Raw genomic sequence first — 7563 nt, forward strand, 5'->3', positions numbered from 1 at the left:
ATGATTTACCCCATCTTTTGCCGTTGCTAGTTTGGTGTGATCAACCCCACCACGTAGCGCACAACGAATCCTCTGAAAAGGAAAATTAAATTTTAAGCTGGTGAATCCAAGCCCTGCCAGATGTGGAGATCCCTGCAATGCTGTTAGACATCATAAAATAGCTGCAGTGGGTGTACCTAAACTGTGTCAGTGAGTAAGGGGGAAACTCTACTTTTGGACAAAGAACAGTCTATTCCCTAAACAAAAGAATTTATTACAGATGAACTAGGAAGATTTTGTACGAAAATAAACATGAAAATATCGATTAAGGTCACTAGCAACTTAATACTGAAAGTCCACTAAAAGTATTTCAGTTGATATTGCTATCAAAACCAAAACTGTGTATTATGACAATATCAACTAAACTACTGTAGCTGGGTAATCATTCCTATCTGCCAGAACACTTCCTCAAATTTGAAGCTTAAGATCATAAGTGAATAACGTGGCTGACATGGACTCGAGTAGGGGCGAATAATTATTCCAATGTAATGCAGACCTACAGCGAAAGGACACTTCAAGATTTAACACCTGAGCAAAGTGTCATTTACCTTTCGCAGAATGCAGCAATAATCTTGGAGGCAGTCGGCTGTCGTGTACGTACCTGTTCACCTGACAGCTCTATGCTTAGTTCTGACTGAATTGAAGAGTCTGAAACTTCTCTATATTTACATGAAGCGGAAAACCGTTTGCGCCCTACTAGCTATAATTCTTGCAAGAACGTTAACTATAGCAGCTCTTCTCGTGTCCTCCGCTATAGGGATATATGATAAGTCCAGCATAAATTCGGCTGACACAGAGCTTCGTGAATCAACAAAGCATTCAAGGAAAATATTTCTCTCGGCTTCACCACGGAGGATTCAGTGCTTCGTGCAACACAAGACAACTCCAGAGAGAGGGTCACCTCGGTTTTACCTACATAATCGACTGCTTCGCTTCGTTCCACGACTGGTATCAGCCAATGGGCGTGCTTGTTACTTACCATCATTGCTTACTTGACCAATAAGAAAATAAGAATCTTCGACAGAAACTCCTATATATGCTGTCTCCTTCCTGACCGACCAGCGTTCGAGATTCCTTCCTTCCGTTAGAAAACTCCATTAGGCCAGGTGCTGAGCATGTGGTGACATGTGGATGAAGGATTCAGCAATGGTGATGGCTTAGAGTGAGTGATATACAGTTCCATGACTGATTGGTTTCATTAGCAGACTAGATTAGCAGATCGTTGGTGCGCTTTGTACATAACTCATAGATGTAGGGTGGTGTCGACCCGTAGTAACTGTAGTAATTGCATAACTGCATTGCTTGAATCAGACCCTCCCGTACTGTCTTACAAGACGATAAGGTGCTGTCGATATCGATTTAACATCCAACTACATTTTTCCAGGATAGTCTAGTGATCCTGATTTCATACTAATAATTAAAAAAGAAAGGTTAGGACAAGGGAAGGTAAATTCTTCATACTTCTAGTACATCTTCTATCTTTCCCCCTTCTTCTACATCGTCTCTTTTGCACTTGCCGCTTCTTTCCTTCTTCTTACTTGTAATTTGTTTCTTCTTTGCCTGGGGTAAGGAAAACAGGCTTTCTGATGTAAGCTTCATATATATATATATATATATATATATATATATATATATATATATATATATATATATATATATATATTACAAAGGGCGTTCAGAAACTTTTGCCCAGTCGTCTCTAATTTTCTTTTTTGTTTTTTACAGGAGGAGAATGAAATTTTTTGTGAACTTACTTGAAACATTTGGTATATGAAAGTATTTTCTTTTATTTACAGGTGACCCATAATAGACGATGAAGTAGATGTCCGGTTGCGACAACGGTCGGTGATGAAGTTCTTCTTCAAAACCAGCGATGACTCTGCCACATCGATTCACAGGAAGTTGCTCCCTGTTTATCGGGAGGACACAGTGGATCGGAGCAGTATCCAACGGTGGTTGCAGAGGTTTGAAGAAGGTGATTTCTCTGTACTGGACGATCCACGATACGGTAGACCATCGATGGCAGTGAGTGATGTGAATAAGGAGACCATTGATCAAATCATCGAAAATAACAGAAGTGTGACGACACAACAGCTTGCTGAAATGACTCGTTTGTCATTGGGTAGTGTGGTATCACAGGTACAGTCACCAGGGCACAGAAAAATCAGTGCACGTTGGGTGCCTAGATTATTGATTAGAGAAATGAAAATGTTGAGGAAGAATGTGTGCGAGGGTCTCATGAAGACCTTTATTGAAGAGTGGAAACAGTGTGTTGACGGCGTCATAACCCAGGATGAAACATGGTTGTTTTTGTCCGAACCTGAGAGCAAAACCCAATCGATGGAGTGGCGACATCCGGGTTGCCCTCGGAAGAAGAAATCAAGACTTTCACGAACAGCAGTACGAAAGGTGATAGCCTCCTTCTTCCGGGATCAGTGTGGTGTCAGTTTCATTGACTTTTTGTGGATTGGATCCACAATTAACCGGAACCATTACTGTTTGTCATTGGACAAGCTACGACGTGCTATCAAGACCGACAGACCACAGCCTCAGGGCTAGCTGATCAGACTACACTATGACAATGCCGAACCCCATGGAGCCCTTATGACGCAGGAGAAAATCTGGAAAATGGCTTGGCAAATTCTTCCTCATCCTCCCTACAGTCCAGACTTGGCTCCGCCTGAGTTTTACTTCTTTGGTCGTCTGAAGGCCCACCTGCGCGGAAAAACATTCGATAGTAAGAAAGACCTTATTTCCTCGGTCAAGCGATGACGTAAAAGTCAGTCCCCAGAATTTTACCTAAGTGCATTTACATCATGGAAAGAACGTTGAGCCAGATGTATCACAGCTGATGAGGTTACATAGAGTAGGCTCAATGTATAGCTAATTGTTCCAAGTATGGTCACAAAAAATTTCATTCTCCTCCTGTAAAAAATAGAAAAACTAGAGACCACTGTGCAAAACGTTTTGAATGCCCTTTGTGTATGATGTTAAGGTACGTAATTTGACGATTATAGGGTTTGTTTTAGCAAATTCGTCATATATGCATTTTCCAGCAATAGTTTTCATAATTCTCCTACGTGGTACTGACATCAGAAACCATGCTTCTTCCTGAGACACTTGTTTTGCATAAGTGCTCTCCCATCATAAAATTCGCCGCTTGTCGTGGTGACCAACCTTCTTGATAGCTTTGTGGCTCCTGGCTGCCTCACTGAACAGGTAAATATCGCTAAATGGATCATCTAAAATTTATTTTGTTGCTCCAGCGTCTACCTGGCACCTAGTTCTGTCACTCCAGTTAAATACCTCTGTTATCTCCTCTATGCCATTCCTTAAACTGTCCACTACAGTGACAATAGGAGTGGTCTTTAAAGACGCCTGTTCTCTCACTCTGTGCACCTCTCTCCATCGCCTTTTATGCTGCTGTCTCTCCCAATGCTAGAAGTTCAAGCTGTCCCTGGATCGCCGTCGAATGTGATGTTCTGTTGTGTTGTGGCTAGTGTTTCCTATTGTATTACAAATTCAGCCAATATTTAAACATTACCCCAAAAACTTTACAATAGTTTTATGAATAATTTTTACATTTAAATAAGAAGACTCAATGTTAAGTTACAAATATTTCTTCTTTCTACATCATACCCTGGTTTGCTACTCGTCGTAGGGAGAGTAAGAGCAGGATAATGGTTATGTGTGTTGTTAAAGGTTAGTTCAAAAATGTTCAAATGTGTGTGAAATCTTATGGGACTTAACTGCTGAGGTCATCAGTCGCTAAGCTTACACACTACTTAACCTAAATTATCCTAAGTACAAACACACACACCCATGGCACACGTATTGTCACTAATACCGTGTATGAAACACCAGGCGTGTTTTCCGATGGAGGGTCGTGTTGAGTTGTCGCCTTGTCATCAAGCGTTTGCGGGTCCCTTTCGGTTGCTAATAGAGTAGTAGTACAGAATCAACTGTCGTTATAGGTCTCATTCGAGAACCATTTCCTTTCGGCTGCTAAAAGAGTAGTTGTGCAAAATCAACTGTCATAAATCACTTCCTTGCCCATCGCTGTTCGAAATGGATGTTACGCCAGGACACAGACACAAATTTGAATATAGCGAACAGCGGGCAAGAAAAATAATGGCAGGAGAGAGATATGAACGCAGCTCGCCCGCTTGTCAGTTCAATAACGTCACCATTTTACGATGAGGCTTCTGGTCCTTCTGGCTACTCCGTATCGCACTTCTTCTCCTTGGAGCGTTCGCTGCCTATATTTTGCTTTTTTTTTTCTTAGTTCAGTACAACTTCTTCCCGTTTTCATGCTTGATCTGTGTTCAGTTTTTCACGGGCTATCCACTGGGCCCTCTTGCCACTATGTGAAGAGGGGTGCGATGGGGAGTTTCCCTTGTTAGAAAGATTCTTTACGTTTCATTTAACCATGTGCCAATCTCACAACCCGCTCCACTTTAATCACGCCGCAAGAGGGCTCAAAGTGAATAAAAACCCTTTGCTGCTTCGGATTACGTTCCAATTTTGGCTAATAGTTCCGAATGATCCATAGCGGTTTCAACCTTTGTACCACAGCAAAAATTGCGGTCACGCTACAGTCCAAAGGAGTCAGATAACGTTTAGCGGGGTGCCACATATAGTCGCTCTGTTGCATATCATACAATTGACTGTCGAAATATGCATAACAGGACGCCACAAAGGGAAGGGGTAGATTCATTACCGTCCTTTCTACCACTTCCTGAGGCATTTCGGTGTCGATTCTGTAAGGTGGTGTGTCTAGAATGTCTGCCTCAGCCACCACAAGGAATCCGCGCTACTTAACTCTGGTAGTTGCGACTGTGACAACCGTAGTGGCGTCCAGAGAAGGGGTGAGGTGTGGGTAAGAGGGTGGCGGGCGGGATGCGACGCCTTTCCCGTAGTATGACACGTCCATGTGGCGTTGTGCAGAATTTTGGTGACAATTTGACGTCATTAGCCTACCTCGCACCTCACATGAGTTTCTGAGCTCTGGCCTTCTTATTTGGCATGTATTGGCAACTTGCCGTTTGAAGTGTCACCGAGTCTGAGGGTGACGTCACAAGTCGCCACCATTTTTCACCATTACAGAGAATGTTTCAGGCACTTCCGTGCCTTATGCCACACTTCTGTGCCAGAATGCGGGAGATGACCTGGTTTCAAGGAATTGATGATTTAATTCTCTTGCACAGTATTGTTTGTCTTAAGCCCCTTTTTATTGGTTCTGCACACATAGTTGGGACCATTAATGTTTCATATCTGATATTCCATTATTTGCATATCTGTGATCTTTTAGTTTGTTTTAGTTACTTACTAGTATTGTTACAGCACAGAACAGTAATGGGTGGAAAATTCGAAATATTTATTGCCATTGGAAAAATCAAGTAATGCTACAGAAAGACGCAAATGCAGGAACCGAGCCAGTATGTCACAAGTGGCTCAGTCACTTGAAATATTAAGGCACCATTTCTCAAGTTAGAATATGCATTCAACTGAAAAAAGACTGCGGCGGAAAACAAAGAAGCGAGACAGGCATATTCATTAGCTAATAAGACATGGTGTAAGAATCTCTTCTATAAGAACACACACCAAAGTACTGACACAGCAGTTAACACAAATGAATATAGCAGAATAAGGTCATTACCAACTGTGCCTCACATAAGAAACTCACGCTAGCTCCTTTCAAATATTGTAGCATTCCATCTCTTGTCACGAGTTGGTCACCGGGATCAATGGCATTCACAGTAATAGCACTCGATTTCATGTTTACAATACTGCAGTGACTCTATGTTCTAGATTTTCCAGCACAGTCTACGAACTAGCCAAAGATGTATTCAAGGTGATTGTCTTCACCTGATGAACTTCCTGCTGCTCGATGTCTACCATCTTCTGATAGAGAAACTGTCTGTCTTCTGACAACACCACATTGCAGAATGCTACAGCAAAGGACTTGACAAGAGAAGGCAGCAACAGGGCCTCTTTGAATCCATATTCTTGTTCAACATCGAGGCACCTCCAGGTTCTTAAGCTTACTGGGGTAGAGATGATATCAACAAGCCATACAACTACTGACAGTAGGTACACCACTGATGGGCCGTCAAGGGTCATCATAGAATTTTGAGAGGGACTGAGGACACTCTAGCAGTCAGCACAAGACCACTTCATGCTGTGCATTGGCCATGTTTTCTCGCTGGGTCATTAACACCTCCTCTGGACATGCAGATGCTGAGCTCACATGCAGCTGAATGAAGCATCAGCCAATGCTGGTGTACAAGAACGACGTATTGTAAACGTTGTGAATAATGCTTTTCAGGTCCCCAACAGCTATCCTGGCTGTACACGGTGGTGTCTCCATATGACCCTTCTGTAGTATACAGGTGTTACAATTATAAACTGTCTCTTGAAGCAGTGTGATTCGCAGTGTGCAAATTACTCTGAATATATTAATCGAGTATTTGAGAATGAGAGCACTGAGCAGCTTTAAACAAATTTTACACATAATTTGAGATCTTTTCGAAACTACACTTCTCCTTCCCCAAAACACCCACGCTCACAGAGTAATAACGACAAAGCTTATCACTTACTACATTTTCGCTCTTCATGCAGCAAAACCTGGTCATCAAGGATGATGTCTTAATTTATTACTTCTTTACTTGCTAATAACTGGCAATACATTTTGCAGACAGTTTACAGGTATACCACCGAATATACAGTCGTGTTAAGAAAAAACACGTCACCTTGAACAACTAGAGACAGAACGTTCATATTCACAGAACACATACATCAGAGTGGCTGCAGAAACGATTAGCATTTCAGTCTCCTCGGCTCAGCACGTGACCTGTTGCCTACTAGGCACATGGTCCACCATGAGGCCTGATGACTTGTTCCATGTGTGATGGCATCGATGCATGTAAGGCGAAAATGGTGTATTGTGGTATAGCCATCCATGCTGCATTCACCTGGTCCCAAAGTTCATCTGCGATGAATGGTATTGAGTGCTGCAATCGTTATTTCGCCATACCTCACACATTTTCGATTGGCGATAAGTCTGGTGATCTCGTGGGCCACGCCAAAAGGATGATATCCTGTAGCACAAAGAAGAAACTAGTTCCTGCAGCAATATGTGATCATGCATTATTTTGCTGAAAAGTGGTGTCTGGGTTGCTGTGCAGAAAAGATATGGCTACGACTCACATAATGTCATTCATGTAGGTCAGGCTGGTAACAGTGCCCTAGATACACTCTATCTGTGATTTGTGGTTCTAACCAGTAATGCTTCACACTATAAGACCACGAGTTGGTGCTGTATGTCTTGTGCGAATGCAGGCACTGTGATGCCACTCCCTTGCCTGCGGTGAACCAAACTGCTGCTATCATTTTCTAACAAACAGAACCTGGATTCATCCGAAAAGACTATGTACCAATTCGGTCCCCAGGGACGTGGTTCCATACACCATTGTTGTGTGTAGCATGCTTCTGCACATTCGTCAAAGGTAAGCGAGAAGTGGA

This window comes from Schistocerca cancellata, chromosome 2 (genome assembly GCF_023864275.1).
Source record: "Schistocerca cancellata isolate TAMUIC-IGC-003103 chromosome 2, iqSchCanc2.1, whole genome shotgun sequence".
Lineage (NCBI taxonomy): Eukaryota > Metazoa > Arthropoda > Insecta > Orthoptera > Acrididae > Schistocerca > Schistocerca cancellata.